At 39.6% G+C, this 19,275-nt stretch overlaps 1 protein-coding gene and 1 long non-coding RNA gene across 7 annotated transcripts in view; one reads left to right on the top strand and one right to left on the bottom strand.

Moving 5' to 3' along the window:
• The window catches only part of LOC125961299 (uncharacterized), a 196,062-nt gene extending 189,898 nt beyond the window's left edge, over positions 1-6,164 (top strand). The window contains exon 3 of the long non-coding RNA XR_007471839.1: positions 6,118-6,164. This is a non-coding gene — a long non-coding RNA (uncharacterized LOC125961299). The remainder of the gene's footprint in view (positions 1-6,117) is intronic.
• DLGAP1 (DLG associated protein 1) overlaps positions 1-19,275 on the bottom strand; it is an 833,306-nt gene that overhangs the window by 589,748 nt on the left and 224,283 nt on the right. The gene's annotated exons all lie outside the window — the stretch shown is intronic.

The following is a 19,275-nucleotide window of genomic DNA, read 5'->3' on the forward strand; positions in this document are numbered from 1 at the left end:
TCTGTACAATACACAGTCTGTACAAGAGTGATCCCTAACATGAACTACAGACTTTAGTTAATATATGAATATTGGTTTATCAATTGTGAAAAAATGTACCACATTAATGCAAGATGTTAATAATCAGATCAACTGTGTGCAGAAAGAAGGGGGGTATGTGGGAACTTTCTGCATCATTTTTTTGTAAATCTAAAAGTGCTCCAAGAAAATCAAGTCTATTAAAAAAAGCAAACACTGTTGCCTACTTCATATGTAATGAATTTTCAGTGAAACCTTGTCTCCAGATTTGGAGGTAAGAAGAAACCGCAGTCAATTTGCTGTCATGTAAGCTCTAAGGACTGGAATTTTCTTCTCTTTACAATACAAATAGAATTAATTTCCCCCCCCCAAAATAATAATTATTCTTGGAATAGAGAAATTTTATGTGAGAATAGTTTTCATTTGAAATATTTCAAAGTATATTAATCTCATGTGATGTATATTAAATAAGAAACTAATGGCTTAAAAGTCTTTTTTATTAATCTTGTGATTTAGAAAGAAAAATTATCTAGAAAGAACGTACTTCATACATATACCCTCTTATCAAAAGTTACAAATTTAAAATTGATACTTTTTCCTTTAAAAAACTGTTTTGCTGTATTTAGCACATCAAAATATGCTTGCTTTGATGACAGAGGAAATGACATTTTCCTACAGTTTTAGATTTATTTCTACACCTTTTATGACTGCATCATGAATTTTTGATTATTCTATGAGATCAGATAAACGAAGCATATTTCTCAATGTTTTTTCAATCTAACAATTCGTATCAAAGAAACCTCTACCTAAATTTTACTTTAAATAAAGCCTGACTGCTACATGATGAAAACTACAGATGTACTATTAATCAGAATTTTGCAAGTCCCCATGTAGTATTACATAAGATTTAATTATAACTCAAAAATATATACCTACTCTCTCCATCTTCAATACTCGTACCTTACCTAAGCGACAACTTTCTTTCCTTGGCAACTTTAATAGTCTCCTAACTGCTCTGTTTTCATTTTCTTCCTCTCTAATCCATTCTCCACAGAGTACCCTAGTGATCTTGCTTAAGTGTAATCTGATCATGTCACATTTGTGCTTAAAATCCTTCAAAGGCTCCAAGCACAAAGTTAACTCTTTTCTCCCCTCTTCTGTGGCTGTCTCTCATTCTTCAGAACTCAGCTCACATGGGACTTTCTTAAGGCGGTGCATTCTGAGCTCCAGAGTAGGTTAGGACACCTCTTACAGTCTCATCAGATGATGCTGTATGTTTCCTCCAGAGCACTTGTCCAAGTGTAAGGATGCAGTGATCTGTACAACTCATCTCTTCCAATGGAAAGTAAGTTTCATAGGTGCACAAGATTTGTATTTATCCCCCAAATCCAGCACAGGGCCCAGCACATACATGCACAATACATATTTCTTGAATGACTAACTCATCATCAAGAGAAACAAAAAGCAACACAAGGATTCACTGTAAAGAGATGACAGAAGGGGAAGGATAATCAAATTTAGGTAACACACTTCACTAAATGTGGAAAGAATCATCAACAATACATTTAGTTTGGGACATCTCTTTTTCCCTGACCACCAAAAAGCTCTTAATTACAAAATTTCCTAAGGGTGAGGGAAGGGGATTCAATTTGCCACAATCTGTCTCCCATTATCCTCAGAAAAATATGAAAAGTACCCCAAAACCCTGGTTTGAATTTCTATTCTGTTCTAAAGTGCCTGGTGAGTCCACTGCATAAAAGAAAGTAGGGTGGTCCTCAGAGAGAACAATCATGGACGGTACAAGTGTGCCTATCAAAGAAGGATGGGGATATGCCAAGCACGTGATTTGATAACATCTGCAACTTATTCTTTCCCCCAAAACAGCCAGTCCTGAGAAGTGGTACTGGAATAAAATGAAGTACAGTCATTTAATCCGACAAAGCAGAAGCTATCACGGGAACACATTTACCCTGTAACCTCAACTAATTTGAACTCTGCTCTCTGCACTGCTCTTTCAGGCATCCTATCAGAGGGACACAACTGGAACAGACTTGGTAAAGGTAGATTGTTGATGTTTCCTATTTCTCTGACTGTGTCACAATATTACATGCCTCTGAGAGGAAGTAACAATTAGGCCAAGAGGAGGCATCCAAGTGAATATCTAGAGGAAGCAACAGAAAGAGCGAGTGTTCCCTAAGCTGGGAAAATGGACCCAAGGCGACCCATGTGGCTGTTGCAGATTGAGGGATGAGGTGAAAGCTGTGGGCAGATCAAGTCATGGGTTTTGTGGGCTTGGGAGGAATTCAGGCTATGTTTTGTTTCAAGTGTCATGTACACACCGCCATATTTTAAATGGATGACCAACAAGGACCTACTGTGTAGCACAGGGAACTCTGAATATTCTGTAACAACCTATTTGGGAAAAGAATTTGAAAAAGAATACATACATGTATACGTATAACTGAATCACTTTGTTGTACACCTGAAGCTAACACAACATTGTTCATCAACTAGACTCCAGTATAAAATAAAAAGTTAAAAAAAAGAACAACAGAGAGAGGACACAAGTTGCTGATGAACTGCATGTGAGAAGGGAGGCGAAGGTAGGAAACAACTTCTGATTGAAGAAAGGCACTGATGGTCCAGGTCCTAGGAAAAGACAGCTTAGCGTACGCTGGAAGGGTGACAGAAAACTACATAGTATGGTAGATTTTCATAGTTCCCCTTGTGGATGTTCACTTTCAATTTATGATGTGTGTCGTGTCTGCAGGCTGCCAAGTTAGCCATCAAACAGGATTGGAAGCCGGGGCCGTCAAAACCGTCCTCACACTCAGCAGAGAGGTACTGAGGACCAGACTGTCTCCACGCCCTCTGCTATGACAACATGGCTCCTCTGGAACGGGCTGCAGAGAAAAGGCTGAGGTAGACGCCGGCCTGGCCTGGATTTCAGGACTGGGAAACAGCCAGCTCTGGCAAGAATCCATTTTTGATCTCATTTTTAATGTGTTTTCTTTATATTTTCCAAATTATGCATACATTATTGAAACTAGGTCAAACATGAAATCATCAGCTAAGTAGACTTAATAATTCACCTTTGCAATTTGCCCTATACAAATATAAAAGCTTAGGGAAGGTCTGTAGTCATACTCAAGTGCAGCCAACATCATGACTTTGTGAAATGGTCCAAAAAACCACAGCTTTATGGAAAAAAGAGTCAGACCCTGGACTAACACAAATTTAATCCTGGAATCTATGAAAAGATTAATTTAACAACAAATCAAATCAAACAGCTTTATGGTTTTTGATTTTAAAAAGGACATGATTCTAGCAATGACTATAGCTTGTAGGATTTTATAAATTTTTGATGATGTTTGGAGAAAAATATGTCTCGTTAGTGTTTTATAAATATTGGTTAAATGAAATAATGAATGAATGTGAGACAGGAAATTAAGAGAAATAAAGCCAAAACCCAGAGTTTTGTATACCCTCGTCTACATTGGTTCCTTGACTTTTCTGCTTTGAATGTAGTTTTGACGTGCAGGTGAATTCAATAACACTCCCCCCACCCCCTGCAATAAAGAAGATTCTCAATGGCTCAGATCCAAAAGTTGATGGGAAAACATGGAAGTTTAACTGAATAGCTTAGGTGTAGGAAAGATTAGTAGAAAAGATTAATTTCCAGCAGCTGTTACTTTAAAGATTTTCTTGGTCTCTATTTTTCTAATGTGGAAACTAAAGTTGAAATTTTGAAATAGTTCTTAAGATTGTTGAAAACTACAGAGATAAAGGGATTAATATATATATACTCTTCAAGCTTTAAATCATTAGCTTGGCTACAGATGAAAAACCTTATCAAGTTGTCATAGTAAATTCAAGACCAAAGATATACTAAATTGTTTCGAACTAACACCAATAAAGAAAGAGTTCATGTTAATAATTATATACATATTTAAAACTTGTCCTAGTGTTTCACTTAATATTTTCCAGATTTATAAATTATTTTTGAGCTAAAACCTGGCAATGAAAGAACTCTACCTATAAAATTATTAATTCTGCCTTTATATTTAAGAAAATTTAAGTATATTTTATGCCAGTTTTGAAATGTTAGGATACCTTCTATTATTTAATAGAGATTTATCACTTTAACTCAAAGATCATTTGAAGGATAAAAAACAAAAAAAATTGAAATTGTCATCACTAATGACTACTCTTTTAGAAAAGCAGGAATATAGGAAAGTAGAAAGTTTTACCACAGACAGTCTGCGTGCACTTGAAGATTACTAAATTAAGCCATTCCCATCCAAGGTTCAAGAGACATACAATATAAAAGACTGCAAAAATCCCTATGAGAGGGGCTTCCCTGGTGGCACAGTGGTTGAGAGTCCGCCTGCTGATGCAGGGAACACGGGTTCGTGCCCCGGTCTGGGCAGATCCCACATGCCGCGGAGCGGCTGGGCCCGTGAGCCATGGCCGCTGAGCCTGCGCGTCCGGAGCCTGTTGCTCCGCAACGGGAGAGACCACACGCCAGTGAGAGACCCGTGTACCGAAAAAAAAAAAAAAAAAAAAAAAAAGAATCCCTATGAGATTGATAGGATTTTCAATTAATTAAACATGGAGAACGAGAGGGAGCATGAAGTTAAAGAAGGTCCCAATGTTTCCAGCCTGGATTACTGAGAAAATAGGAATGTTTCCCATGAGATACAAAATAAAGTAGGGGCAGGTATGGACAGGGTTGATGGGTTCCACTTTACTCATGCAGAGTTCAAGCTGCCAGCAGAATATCCAGGACTAGAATTCCTGATAGAAGTTAGGATGCAAAGGTTTGGAAACCGTTTACATTCAGCTGTCAGCTGAAACCATTCGAGATTAAGTAGGGAGAACATATTGGCTGAGAAGCATAGGGAACCAGCACTGCTTTCCCAGAGCCCTCAGAGTTGCTTCAATACATGGGAAACTGCAAAGCTTCGTGGAGAAAGATGCTGAAAATGATTCTTAGACTCCTAAGAGAAGGTCAGGACCTATTTGAGATACATGTCACATCTGGAGACAAAACCGGAATCCCAGAACTTCTCAAATGAGGCTTTTATCAATGAAAGCAATCAGCTTCTGTCTCCACAAATGACATGAAAATGTATATTTCTTTTTCTTTAACTACTAAAACAATCAGTGTGCCCACTAAACATTTAGTAAATATCAGAGAACATATTTCGATAAGGCATATTTAAATATTGCATCAGACAGCTGTCACCCCTTCTATTTTTTTTTAACATCTTTATGGGAGTATAATTGTCTTACAATGGTGTGTTAGTTTCTGCTTTGTAACAAAGAGAATCAGCTATACATATACATATATCACCATATCTCCTCCCTCTGGCGTCTCCCTCCCACCCTCCCTATCCCACCCCTCTAGGTGGACACAAATCACCTGGCTGATCTCCCCGTGCTACGCAGCAGCTGCTTCCCACTAGCTATCTTACATTTGGTAGTGTATATATGTCAGTGTCACTCTCTCACTTCATCCCAGCTTCCCCTTCCCCCTCCCCATGTCCTCAAGTCCATTCTCTACGTAGGCATCTTTATTCCTGTCCTGCCCCTAGTTTCTTTAGAACTTTTTTTTTTTAAGATTCCATATATATGTGTTAGCATAAGGTATTTGTTTTTCTCTTTCTGACTTACTTTACTCTGTATGACAGTCTCTAGGTCCCTCCACCTCACGACAAATAACTCAATTTCGTTTCTTTTTATGACTGAGTGATATACCGTTGTATATATGTGCCACATCTTCTTTATCCATTCATCCCATGATGGACACTTAGGTTACTTCCATGTCCTGGCTATTGTAGATAGGGCTGCAGTGAACACTGTGGTACATGACTCTTTTTGAATTATGGTTTTCTCAGGGTATATGCCCAGTAGTGGGATTGCTGGGTTATATGGTAGCTCTATTGGTTTTTTAAGGAACCTCCATACTGTTCTCCATAGTGGCTGTATCAATTTACATTCCCACCGACAGTGCAAGAGGGTTCCCTTTTCTCCACACCCTCTCCAGCATTTATTGTTTGTAGATTTTTTGATGATGGCCATTCTGACTGGTGTGAGGTGATACCTCATTGTAGTTTTGATATGCATTTCTCTAATGATTAGTGGTGCTGAGTCTCCTTTCATGTGTTTGTTGGCAGTCTGTATGTCTTCTTCGGAGAAACGTCTATTTAGGTCTTCCTCCCATTTTTGCATTGGGTTGTTTGTTTTTTTGATATTGAGCTGCATGAGCTGCTTGTATATTTTGGAGGTTAATCCTTTGTCGTAATCTTTTAAAATTATACTTGGATTGTCATTGATAGTATTATAAAACTCTCTAACCTCAAAAATGAAGTACCTCAAATTTCTTAAAAGAGTTGCCAGGAATGTCAGCAAACTGCTAGACTCTGAAGTTACCGTGGTATTGTAAAAGGCTCCAAATTTGCAGTTTTTTAAAATTACCTCTTTAACATGACCACATGAATTAGGACAAGATATTTATGGTGTTTGGCCTCAAGCTACAATTCACCTCTCTCCCCAAGCTCCTTATGGGTCCATATCATATGATTTGTTACCCACTTAAGTTTTTCAACGGTATACTGAAAATCAATTAAGATACATTCAACATTATCCTTAGAAGACAGTCATCCTCACTTACTTGCTCTGGAGTGATGGAGTGAGGCGCAAACACCGCGGCATCTTGGGGCTCAAGAAAAGCAAGCGTTTCGGTGGAACCGGAAAAGAAAAGGTAGTAGATCTGAGAGAGGCAGGCTCCACCCTCCACGTACTCATCATCGAAGCGCGGTGCAGCTGCACGCCTGGGTGGAGCGCTCAACAAGGGGGCCGACTTTGCACCTACCCTGCGTTTTATTGGCAATGAACGCTGATGGGGTATTTATGAGTGGAAACCAGTGGAAAAGCAATCCAAGCCCTATGCAAACCGCTCAGGGAAGCAGCACAACAGCGAAGCTCTCATAACCCTGCCCTGGCCTTCCACCCTTAAGGAGGTCGGGCCTCCTGCCCACCGCGTAGGCAAACATCCTTGTCTTCTGTTGCTAGCGTTCAAGACATCTTTTCCAGAGCAGGGTAAAGGAAGAGTGACCGTCAGCAATCTAGACTCATTGTTTTCATCAGTGTTAATATGCATTTTAGAAACATTTTAACATCTATGAAATAGGATGCTTCTTACAATTAGAAGTATGTCATAGTTTACATATAAACATTGTTTTCTGACTCATAGGGTACATATGATGTGGTTTACCACTGCTATGAGATGTGGTGAATTAAGAGAATTATGAATAATTCTGGTCATGCCAACGGGAATGTGTCTGTCATTTGTGTTAATATTAATCTGGCATGTGTGAACTGGGGGGCAAGTGTTCTCCCATTTAACCACTGACTTAAAATAATCACCACAAACACAGAGAATCTCCGATTTCTGGGTTTCATTCTTTAGGAATGAAGGCAACTTTGGAAAAATACTTTATGGGAAAACAGTCTTGACAGGTCAGCTTTAACAGGACCATGGAAAATGGTGAAGCAGGGTATTTTAATTCTCAGGGGCAGTTCTTCTTTCTGAGAATGTTGGCATCCTCGTGTTATAAAGAGGATGTTAAGAGTCTTGCTGTGGTTAAAAAACATTTTCCCCAGAGACTTCCAGGCGATCGTGCTGCATACTGATAGTTTGACTACCTGGGTAGATAACGCCATTCTTCAGAAGGCCCTTCATTTCAACATATTTTCAGTCGTCAAAGTTATAAAATTAGAGTCTCTTTATTCAAACACAACTGTTAATATTATGAATGTATATCCTTCTGGTCTTTTTGCATAATCATAATTGTACTTTGTTATTGTATGTATATAAAATTTTGTATCTTGTGTCTATTTAGTTAAAACTGGATTACAAGTATTTACTGAGTGGTATCCAGACTTTGTTAATTGCCACTTTTAAGGGCTGCATAATAGTTTCTTAAACGAATGTACTGTATCTTACATGTGATTTTCCCTATTGTTTCCAAAAAGCTGTAAGATTCATGTATTTTGAAATATTTAGGCAGACTTTAAGACACAAGATTTAGGATGTCAGTGGGTACTCATTGTGACTTTTGTATAACAAATATACTAGTTACTTGTATATTATTTATAATAGTACAGATATTACCTGCACTCTCCTCTAGTTAGCGATGTTGATTAGCTCTACTTTTATTGAGATTTTTAATAGATGATAAATTAATCTTAACTTCATTTCTTTAATTAATTAGAAAGTTGAATAACTTCCCACATATTTGTTTGATCATAGTTTCTGTTTATTAAGTGTCCCTGTCTATGACCATTCATATATTGAGTTACTTTAGTTTTCTCATTCGTTATAATATTTTTGCTTAAATATTGAACATTTTCAAAGGGCTCAGATTTGTCTTGGGGAAATACTTTAGGAACGGGTAGAATCTAGTTCCATTTTTCAGATTTTTAATATAGAAGCAATTATCAATTATTCTGTTAAAATATAAATTTGTTTTGCCACGAGTTTTTATTTAGGCTTCTACTTTGACACACTTTAAAGCTTTTAGGCTTTTAGGTCTCGTGAAATTTAATGAGAATATTTTCATCATTCATTTTGCCCAGAAATGACCGTCCTTCCTCTCTTCTTCCTGTTCGTCCTCCCCAACACATTTACTGAGTCTCTATCTAGTTTAAGGCCATGTGCAAGGCGCTGGGTGGATGCACTCAGGCCAGTGGGGATGCAGAAATATACACATCGAATTACTATATAACCCAGTAAATTCAGTGATACAAACACGTGTACATAGAGTGCTTTGGAGCAGAGAGGAAAGTGTTTCCACTGAGTCCAAGGAGGTCAGAAAGGAATAAAAGAGGAAGTAGCCTGGTTAACACTTAAACTCTTTCTCAAAAGTCATTCCTGATACCATTCCCACAAAAACAAGAGGCTTAAGATTACCACCATTTCTAGATTCAACTGTCAGCCCAGAAATGGTTTATAATTTAAAATCTGGTTGACTATAAAGCTCTTCATAATAAAAACAGGAAGTAACAGAAACCCAGTCATTATGTATTCACTTTCTATAATATTCAGCTCTGCTTAATAGCCATAATTCTTTCAACTGTCTGTACATAATAGTGTCAATGAAACTAGAAGAGTTTGAATAGGTCCTAAGGAACAGATTCATTTAAATACTCATTTATTTTAAATGGTAATAACAGCATCCTCAAAAACAGAGCAGATTGCTTTGCTTCCCATAAAATCAGGACAAGAAGGATGCTATTCTCTTCACCCTCCAATGAGCGCAAAAGGTGGGAATGTTGCCGAGATAATTCAACGAGCAGGAAGTCATTTTCCCAGGAAATTTAAAAAATATCATTAATTCACTTTGATTTTTTTTACAGTGATTATAAGACATTGATAAGGCTGGCTGTATCTATCAGTTTTAATTGACAGCATTGTTTTTTTTCCTCTGCTGCCCTGCATCATTTAAAAAATATCCTCCCTCCTCCCTCCCCCCCCATCTATTTCACAATGGAAAATCCAGGCAAAGTGTTTTATTCTTGCTTAACCTGGAAAGATATATGGTGTGCTCAATGGAAAATCTATCACTTAATTAGCTTTTAGAGATTTGACCTCAAGCAGGAACACATCTGAAATAGAGACAAAGTAAGAAGTAAAAGAATACAGTTTGGAATTGTGAAGGAAAATGTTAGATGTTCCATAAAGGTCAAAGCCAACTCATTCCCTTTCATTCCCTCAGCAGACTTCTATGCACAGAGCATGCAGCGGTGGTAACTGGGGTGATCCTCTTCCCACTTTATTTTCCATTGTGCCCTTTCATAATTCACTTGAAATTTATCTTGAATCTTTTTTTTTCCTCAACATATTCATTATCTATCATAGGTAATAATTTTGAAACCTGCTTTCTAACTGACGGCTTAAGGAGAAAATGAAATTTAGGATAATGGCTATGGAAACAAATAACTGCCCATCGGTAGTTAAATGCTTTATTAAAGGATATACTTATTGTTATGGGAGCCCTGAAAAAAGAAGTTAACTGATGCCTGAGAAGGTAGAAGGAGGCTTTTCGGAAGTCACATCTGAGCATCCTTACAGGATTTATAGGTGCTCACAGGAGGTTAAGAAGAGAAAGAATGTACCAGACAAAAAAACCCCCACAAAGCAAGACACATACAGAACGAGTCAGAATATGAGGTCTTTTTGGAGTTCTGAGGAGATAAGAAGTACCTACAGCATAGGTACCGAATGGATGAGACAGGAGGTGGGAAAGCTGTGGGTGGTCTGTGAACGCTCTTACACACCATGCCAAAGATTCTGGATTTTATTCCTTCAACTTTCATTCTCCAATATAACAGCCACTATCCACATGTGGTTATTTAAATGAAAAGTAAACACAAGCAAAATTTCAATCGCTCAGTTGCCCTAGCCACATTCCAAGTGCTCCGTAGTGTAACTAGTGGCTACCATATTGGATAGACAGATACAGAATGTTTATCACTGAAGGTCCAACTGGACAGCGGTGCCTTACATTAGGAGAAACCACATCTAACTGCTAATTACAAAGCAAGAGATGGTCCTGTTTAAAACTGTGCTTGATTAAAAAGTAGAGTGTGAAAAATCGGCATAGAGTTGGTGGGACTGGACACAGAGCACCAAAAGAAGGAAGTTGTCTAGTGACCAAACTAAAATTGTAGTTGTGGGAAAGTGGAGGGAAGTTGCCTATTTCAGTAGATGTGGAGGGGCAGAACCAAGAGAACCATGCTAAGTTTCTAGTGGAGATGACTGGGAAGATGGTGACGCCTTAACTAGAAGATGCCAGAGGAAGTCAGTGGGGTGGAGAGGAGTTAACTTTTTGACCTGTTGAGATGTAGCTGCCTGGAACTTAAGAGGTTTGGGTCAATAGGTTTCAAAAGTAATTTCTTGCCATTTTTCCTTTACAGTAGACTTCCTTTCACAATTGCCTAAAACAAGCATTCTAAGCTTGGCTTAGCATGGCTCCTAAAGTTTTAAAATGCAAATCAAAACTACAATGAGGTATCACCTCACACCAGTCAGAATGGCCATCATCAAACAATCTACAAACAACAAATGCTGGAGAGCGTGTGGAGAAAAGGGAACCCTCTTGCCCTGTCGGTGGGAATGTAAATTGATACAGCCACCATGGAGAACAGTATGGAGGTTCCTTAAAAAACTAAAAATAGAACTACCATCTGACCCAGCAATCCCACTACTGGGCATATACCCGGAAAAAACCATAATTCAAAAAGAATCATGTACCACAATGTTCACTGCAGCACTATTTACAATAGCCAGGACATGGAAGCAACCTAAGCGTCCATCAACAGATGAATGGATAAAGAAGATGTGGCACATATATACAATGGAATATTACTCAGCCATAAAAAGAAACAGAATTGAGTTATTTGTCGTGAGGTGGATGGACCTAGAGTCTGTCATACAGAGTGAAGTAAGTCAGAAAGAGAAAAACAAATACCGTATGCTAACACATATATATGGAATCTAAAAAAAAAAAAAGGTTCTGCAGAACCTAGGGGCAGGATAGGAATAAAGACGCTGACATAGAGAATGGACTTGAGGACATGGGGAGGGGGATGGGTAAGCTGGGACGAAGTGAGAGAGTGGCATGGACATATATACACTACCAAATGTAAAATAGCTAGCTAGTGGGAAGCAGCCGCATAGCACAGGGAGATCAGCTCAGTGCTTTGTGACCACCTAGAGGGGTGGGATAGGGAGGGTGGGAGGGAGACGCAAGAGGGAGGGGATAGGGGGATATATGTATACACGTATAGCTGATTCACTTTGTTATACAGCAGCAACTAACACAACAATGTAAAGCAATTATACTCCAATAAAGATGTTAAAAAAAACATAAACAAAAAATAAAGTACGTTTAACAAGAAAGGAGAGCTGAGGCTCAAACTGGCAAAAATAATGACTGAGACTAGGTTTAAGACTGCTTTCACTTCATTTTGCTACCAAACCTGCAAATAAGCAGGCAAAGATATACGCCAACTAAGGATACCAGGAAGTGGCGACGGCTCTCCGATGCAGCCTTAGTTCCCAACCCTGAGGATCTGTAGTGGCCATTCCTGTGGGACTCAGGTCAGAGGAAGGAAGCTGTGCCTTCCAGCATTTAATACCCACAAGCCTGGAGAGGGTCCACCTCACAACTCAAGGGTCTACCTACCATCAGAAAAGGAAATTCTTTCTGCACCACTTTAAAGTGGCTTTGGTATTATAGTTCTTGCTTCCTCAGGCTACGTCTGCACCCCACAATTCTCATTCCCCTCCTCGTTATTCTTAGCAAATGAATATGCCTCCGACTTCCTAAAGAACACAGAAGTGCATGCCAGTTCCAAGGTGCCTGCCACCTTCCCGCATCTCTACTTTCCTGATAATTTCACAGGAAGGCATCGCTATCTATTTGCTGGTTTGCAAAAAGAGTCACAGAGGGCATACGGTCCAACTGGTTAATGATACAGAGAGACACGGAGGTGAGACAGAATTTCTTTAGGATGGTGGTCAGCTGAATGTTTAAATATTCATGCAAAGGAGATAGTAAAGGCCCCAAAGTTAAAGATACAGAAGAGAAAAATTCCTTGATGAGGTCTCATAAAAAGCTGGAGTAGATGGGATTAAAGTGCAGGGGGTGGATTAGCACTGGAGTGGGGCAAGGACCACCCTCCCGTCATCACAGAAGGAAAGGAAGCAAGAATGAAAACCCTGGAGGAGACAACGTCTAACCTGCTCCTGAAGGCATCAAAGGAATGGCCCGTTAGAGACAGTCACCGAGCCTGCCTAAAGCCTGGTTCCTGATTCATGTGGCTCCACGTAAGTCACGGCTCCTGGGAGGGCCTGGAAGCAGCTTCTGTAGCCTTGGAGAGGCCGAGTGCAGAGCCCGGCTCTGGGTCCACCCCTGCTCCACACAGAATGCTTTAGTCCTTGTGACCCCCAAAGAGCCAGCTGTCATTCACCATTGCCTGTTCTGGGGACCCATATCCCAGATTTGTGTTTCTGTTTCTCTCTTGGTTTGGATCCTAGGTCTGTCTTTTAAACTTTCTTTTTTTTCTGTTTTTAAAATCACTGACATATGTAGAAGAGAAGAGATGCCTCAAACTGTGAGGTGGTTGGGTTTTTGTTTGTTTGTTTTACCAGAAATCATAAACATTTTCTGAAGGCATGAACATGTATCCATTTCAGTTCTGATACTCAGAATTTCAACCAACTCTGAGGATCTTTATCTGTAAATTATTTTGCATAATTTTTAGTGAATGTTCAGCTACCTAAAGAAAACTTATACACACTTAAAATGTAAAAGGAAAATGGCTCTATTGATTCTCGATACTACAGTCAGAGAGGAAGACATACAATCACTGCAGTTATGATGTGCTGGACAGGCCGTCTCCACCTGAGTTGCTGTGATTGGAATTTCCCTTATAAGTTGTGTGATTGGAACAGAGAACCTAATTTCCATAGAAAAAAAATATTACAAATTATAATTTGGTTTCCAAGCCAAGTCAGACAAGCAAATTTGAGACACAATATACTTGAAATGCCCTACATTTGCATGAAACAATAGAAAAGAGCATATGCAACCAGTTTGTTTTCCTTTACATACATGAAAACACTTTTTGAAGCGATGCAAAGAACAGCGTTTCCTTAGCTTGACTAATTGAATGCTGCGGTCTTAGTCACAGGTGGAGTTGGGAGTTCATTCGGGCCTATTTTTATTATGCCAGTAACACAATATGTTACTGGAATTTAGGAGGAATGGGACAATAAGAGAAGTAATTTTGATTTCTGCAGACCTTAAAACGCAAATAATGAAGATGGTCCCATCTCATCAGGACCAACTAGGTGGGAGTGGAGAGAGAGACGGAGGGTATGAGGGCTGTGAGAACAAGGCACGTCTCCAGGCCTGCCCTCAGGTGGAAGACAAAGTGGCGGTTACAACAGGCAGAGAGGAGAGAGCTCCCACACAACCAGAGCAGGTGTCAGTGGCAATTAAGTTGCCAAGTAGTGGAAAGAGAAGTAAACTACAGTGACTGTTCTAAAGTGAGGAAAATCTGAGGGAAAAAAAAAAGCTGCCCCCTCTATCAAAGGGAAGAGAGGAAAGGGTAAGCATGAGTGGACTGAGTGAGGTCAGGGGAGTAGCAGGTAATGGTGGCCCCACATCCACCAGTAAAAGAAGACAGGGGGCCGGAGGCTCTTTGGCTTTGGTGCCCGAGGGGTGAGGGTTAGGGTTACAGCAGTGGTGAATCACCTCAGCAAGAAAGAACTGAAGCCATAAAAATACACCCAAACAGGCAAACTAAAGTTGTTCTTGCCCAATAGAAGGAGGTTCACAGAGAAAAACACCCATTTCATTTAAAGGACAGTAGTCAGGTATGTGTCCTTAAATCAGAGACTTCTATTTTAATCCTGAATATTAGAGACACACAACTACTGTAATTAAAGGACTCTTTAATGTCTTCAACTTGAGAAATTTAAATTGATACAGCCACCCAACATTGAGGTGTTTACTCCTGGTTTTTTTTTTTTTTTTTTTTTTTTGCAGTACACAGGCCTCTCACTGTTGTGGCCTCTCCCGTTGAGGAGCACAGGCTCCGGACGCGCAGGCTCAGCGGCCATGGCTCACGGGCCCAGCCGCTCCACGGCATGTGGGATCTTCCCGGACCGGGGCACGAACCCGTGTCCCCTGCATCGGCGCGGACTCTCAACCACTGCACCACCAGGGAAGCCCACTCTTGTTTTATTTTAGCTAAATTTTAAAAAAGACTGCATGCCTCACATTTAAATATACTTATGATGGCTATATTATATCAAAGTTAAATCCATTTTTGGAACAATAATGTGGAAAAAATACATTATTACGCAGAATACTACATTACTTAATATGTGTTTATTTGAAATTTAACTATAATTTATAAAGGTAATCCATCAAACAAAATTTTGTTGGGTGCACATGGGCGTCAGGGCCTATGTTAGGTAGAGTGAATAGAACGATATAAGAAAGATCTATTCTCTGTCCTCTTGAAAGACAAAGCGTATCAGAAGAGACAGGAAAACGGGAAATCGCCACATACTGAAATGCAGGAGGTGGATTTTGGTTCAGATCAGTTTAAAATTGTACACTTACTAGGTGTACTGCACTGAGTTAGAGGTTGAAGATACCAAGAATATGACAGTCTTTGTGTTCAAAGAGTTTGGTAGTCGGGGAACATGGATAATAGCAATTGGCCAGTATAACACAGTCAGTGCATGTATTACTGAGGCTGGCGCACAGGGTGCTATGAGAGGACTTGCCAATGCCCAGGGGTGAGAGCAGAGAGGGGAGATTTCTAGGAAAATACACAAAAAACTCAATATCTATAGTTCCTGGGCCCCCACCCACTCCTTAATTTATTACAATATGACTTCAGCTCTGCTCCATTAGAACTTCTCTCCCCGAATCTTCAGAGGCAGTGTTACATTGGATTTGAACATGTCCTCCTTCAGCTTCGTTAAATTCTCTTTAGCAGTTCTGCGTGAGCTTAAAATTCATTTCCTTGGAAGACCGTTCCTAACTGTGTAGACAGGGCAACGAACCCTCCCAGGTGTTCCCATGGCCTGCTCTATGACCTCTACCACTCCTCACACATTTTTTAATGTTGATCCATTATCTGTCCATATACTTCATGGCCTGTTAGCTCCCTGAGGGCTATCACCATTTCAGCCAGGTTCGCTATGGGATTCATTTCCCTATCAAGTGTGTGGTAATTACAAGGTGTGGGGTTAAGTATTTACAAATGAAGAAAGAGTAAATGAATGGAAGAGTAAGTCTAGGATCATAAGTAGAAGTTCAATGCACAGAGTGGTTGTGGATGAGGGTGCAGATGTAGCGGAAGTCAGCTCATCGAGTGACTTGGGTGTCTTTTTGTTGAGGTGGGACATCACTGATGGAGAATTCGACTCAACAGTTAACATTAACGTCCCCTACGTACTGGGCTAGGAAAAGGAAAAGATGATTCCAGTGGAAGAGACTTTTAAACATGATTTTTGCTGTCTTGACTGATTCAATGTGTACTGTACATATGACACCAGTCAGGAAAATGGGCCAGGGGAATGGAAAACTTTGCAGATGGAAGTGGGGTGCTAGCCTCTCAGGGAACGGATGTGAGATTGAAGAGCTAGAGTGGACATGAAGTTTATCTACCCCAGTGCCTCCAAGATAGGGAACCTGGGAAAACTCAGAAGATTCCAGTCCCAGGAGATTCTAATTCACTAGGGTGAGGTCTAAAAATCTACTGAAAGCCCTTCAGGCAACCCTGATACGCAAAGCAAACCTCTGATCTGGTTCAACTCTTTCATTTGCACATAAGGAAACTGACCTCAGAAGAGACACATTGCCATTGCTAAGCCATTACCGGCAGAACTAGGTCTCTAAGACCAGCCTCTTGACCTTGAGGCCAGAGCCCATAGCATTAAATCTAAAGAAGTACAAGAGTTGGCCAGAATTTGGAAGAATAAAATTCCAGAGAGATCATGCAGCTTCATCCACTTGTAATAATACATTTTGGAGGTTAAAGTGGACCCTACTTTACTCCATCTGAGCACTGAGCCACACGGGTGAGAAGGGACCACACAGTACAATGCAGCCACTATGTTTAGCGAACTCTGATCACAATAAAACTCACAGATTCTCTAGACCTGTGACGACGAAGAAACGGCAGATGGCAGGGTGTTTTACACTGACGGGTGAGTTACTAATGACATTAATCATGAGCCACTTGTAGAAGACGATAAACATCTGTTGTTCATAACGTCTAAGTACAGAAGAAAAAAGATGGACCAACGTTTTAGTGTTACAAACTTGGAGTAGGTATGCATTAACTCTATTCCTTACTAAGTGTTAGAGTTATCAAGGGAGATGGCTTAATTGTCCTTTTTGGTGGGATTTTTAGTTTAAATCTGGAAGGTATTAAACCTATTCATTGCACATGGTGGAGGGTGATATGAGTTGATGTCTCAGTAGAGCCCAGTAAGACCTCTAGCCTTTTAAGTGTTTCCTCAGTGGAACAGCCTAGACTGTCCCCAAGAGAATTGGTATAAGTTGGCCCAGACCCCCTTTGAAAGTTTTGGTGGTAATTCACTATTCCCTTCATTTTACCCAGAAATATCAGCCATCACTCAATATGCTTCCTCAGTGAAACAACGGTAAAGACCTTCCTTCAATCTCTTGAGACAAGGATAAAGCAACACATCACTATGGAAAATGACTGAATCACTATACGTGAGTGACGGGATGCTATTTCTATGATGGCAACATAAGTCACTGTATTAAAGCTTTTGTGAATTATATTTTAGCTTCACTTTCTACCCATTCTTGGTTTTTTCGGTCATTCTTTCACAGTTCATTCATCCAGGTAAGGACAATGCAAGCATGTTTTCAGCAGTTCTAGGAAAGTATTTTTTAAAATATAAATATATATACGTGTTTGGTGTACACTGTTGAAAAGTTATTAATTTACCACACTTGGTAGATACTGCTTCTTTCCTGTGTTTCTTTTTGCAAAAGCAGATATTCCCAACAGGAATACATTTTCCCTGCAGAATTAGAACCTACACAGGTCCAATCATACGTCACTTAACTCTGTGACAAGGAGGCAGGCAGCTCGTGCCTAATGAGTGGTACCCACAGGAAGGGCAGGGGACACTGAACTCCAAATGTCATCAAACATGATGACTTTGAGATGCTCTTGCTGGATCCTAGGATGCTGCCGGAGCTATTTAGTCCTTCAAACACATCATCAGTGTCAATCACTCCCAAACTGACTGATTCTGCTATTAATCTGGAAATGTAAGAGAAGGGAATAGGGTGATTTCATTTTTTAAAGAAGAAATAATAATTATACCATGTTCATAGGACCTTTATGAAAATTATATAGCCTAATGGGTGTGTCATATGCCTTAAATAATATCATTAATAATACAGGTATTCTGGTTAATAGGATCTATATCATATATGGATCATTAATTTTTAATGGGTATAAAAAGTACCCAATCACTGAAATCCTATTTTAGGTAACTTAATTTCTGACCATTTAAAATAATTTTCAAAACGTTATTTCCCAACTCAACATTATTGACGCAAACACTTATCGTATTTATCATCAGTGAGGAAAACCAAGTTAAGAGAAATCTATGGATGATACAGTGACAAACTACGTTATTCCATAAAGTACTTTCTCTTCCTTGTATTAAAACATACTGATAACACTTATTTGTATCTTCACCTGTTTGCTTATGTATTAAGCAAATGTTTTGGGCATTAATTAAGTACAAGTCACTAAGCTAGATTTTTGAGGGTATAAAAATTAATGAGACACAATCTCTGCCCTTCCGTGAAAGCAGATTTCACAGTAAACAGGGTCTAAACATAAGCATTGATCTTAAGGCATTCCATCTTTACACTGAGTGCAACGAACCACTGTGGAAGGGCGTGGAGGAGGGAAGTGATACAATCAGCTCTGCATTGAGATTGGTATGAGAAATGGTTGGAGAGGACCAGCTGGGAGGCCACTGCAGTAATTCAGGCATGAAATGATACAAGGCGGACATCACAGAGTTGGTGGGAAAAATGGAGAGAAGTACATACACTGGAGAGACATTAAGAACATAAAATCCACTAGTCTGAGGTTTAATGAGGTGGAGGTAATCCCAAACTTTTTTTTTTCCTGTGGCTTTCTTTTTTTTTTTTTTTTTTGGCCACAGTGCATGGCATGTGGGATCTTAGTTGCCCGACCAGGGATCAAACTTGTGACCCCTGCACTGGGAGCATGGAGTCTTAACTACTGGACCACCAAGGAAGTCCTTATTCCCAAACTTTGAGTCTCTGGAGAGATGATGCTGCCAATCACAGAGATGCTTAACACAGGAAGAAGAGCAGGTTTAATCTTGTGGAAATGATGAGATGCATTTTGGGCATATTATACTGGAAATCTCAGTGGGAAATTCCAATAGAAATGGCTTCCTTTGAAGCTCAGGGGAGATTCTAAAGTGGGAAGTGTATATCTGTACATACATATATATATGTACATATACACATACACACAGAGGCATCAACAGTCTCTAATAGCTACAGAAAAGGTTGAGAAACCCCCTCCACCATTCAGAAAATGTTTTTAGAGTTTAACAAAACAAAGAACAAG

This window comes from Orcinus orca, chromosome 15 (assembly GCF_937001465.1).
Source record: "Orcinus orca chromosome 15, mOrcOrc1.1, whole genome shotgun sequence".
Lineage (NCBI taxonomy): Eukaryota > Metazoa > Chordata > Mammalia > Artiodactyla > Delphinidae > Orcinus > Orcinus orca.